At 36.3% G+C, this 1,403-nt stretch overlaps 1 non-coding gene across 1 annotated transcript; it reads left to right on the top strand.

The window, feature by feature from the left end:
- The first annotated feature begins 968 nt into the window (after positions 1 to 968).
- On the top strand, positions 969 to 1,079 carry LOC147828770 (U6 spliceosomal RNA). The gene has a single exon (XR_015450310.1). It is a non-coding gene; the product is annotated as a U6 spliceosomal RNA (small nuclear RNA).
- The last annotated feature ends 324 nt before the right edge of the window (positions 1,080 to 1,403 follow it).

The raw sequence follows: 1,403 nt of genomic DNA, 5'->3' as shown, positions 1-1,403 counted from the left end.
AATATGGCCATATTTCCAAAACTGATATACAGATTTAATGCAATCCCCCCCAAAAAATACCAATGGCATTCTTCGTAGAACTGAAAAAATAACCTAAAATCCATATGGAATCAGAAGAGACCCAGAATAGTCAAAGCAATCCTGGTTAACAAGAATAAAACAAGAGGAATCACCTTCCCAGAACTGAAGGTATATTACAAAGGTACTATGACAGAACAGCATGGTACTAGCACTAAAAAAGACATGAGGATTTGATCTTTGACAAAGGGGCCAAAAACATACACTGGAGGAAAAATAGTCTCTTTAATAAATGGTATTGGGAAAACTGGCTAAGCACATGCAGAAGATTGACTTTAGACCCATACCTCTCACCATGTGCTAAACTAAAATCACAATGGATCAAAGAGCTAATGTTAAACCAGGAACACTTCACCTGCCGGAAGATAAAATAGGTGCAAATCTTGAAGTCACAGGCATACATAGGCAAGGACTTTCTAAACAGAGTCCCAGTTGCACAGGAAATAGTTCTGAGAATCCTAAATCCCAAATTGTGGGGTCATATCAAATTATAAAGCTTCTGCAAAGCAAAGGAAACAACCAACAGAAGAGACAACCTACAGAAGGGGAAAAATTGCCAGCTATTCCTTGGACAGAGGAAGAAAAACTAGAATATACAAAGAACTAAAAAATTAGAACCCCCAAAATCTAAAAAATGGAAAGCAAAACAAATAGGCATTTCACATAAGTACAAATGCTCAATAAATGCATAAAGAAATGCTCAACATTGCCCACCATTAGAGAAATACAAATTAAAACAGCACTGAGATTCCATCTTGCTCCAGAGAGAATGGCCATCATCACAAAATCAAATAATAACAAGTGACAGAGAGGCTGCAGATAGAAGAAAACCCTTCTGCATTTCTGGTGGGAATGTAAATCAGTATAATCACTATGAAAATCAGTGTGGAGTGCTCACTCACTTTGGCAGCACATATACTAAAATTAGAAAGATACAGAGAAGATTAGCCTGGCCCCTGCGCATGGATGACACACAAATTCGAAAATCAATGTGCAGATTCCTCCAAAAACTGAAACTAGAAATTCCATTCCATCCATCTATTTCCCTTCTAGGTATTTTCCTGAAAAAGATAAAAACATCATATTACAATGATACATGCATACCAAGGTTTTTGGAGCACCATTCATAACAGATAAATCTTGGAAATGGCCTATATGTCCATCAGCAGATGAATAAGGATGAATAAGGAAAATGTGGTGTTTACATACAGTGGAGTACTACTCTGCCATAAAGAAAGATAAACTTAAGTCATTCCTGGGAAAATAGATTAACTTGAGACCATAATATTAAGTGAAATAAATCAGACCTACAAGTTTAAATATCA

Source organism: Heterocephalus glaber, unplaced genomic scaffold (assembly GCF_053883595.1).
Source record: "Heterocephalus glaber isolate CG9 unplaced genomic scaffold, H.glaber_assembly_v1.0 deba00000937, whole genome shotgun sequence".
Lineage (NCBI taxonomy): Eukaryota > Metazoa > Chordata > Mammalia > Rodentia > Bathyergidae > Heterocephalus > Heterocephalus glaber.
This window is presented reverse-complemented; position numbering and strand designations above follow the sequence as displayed.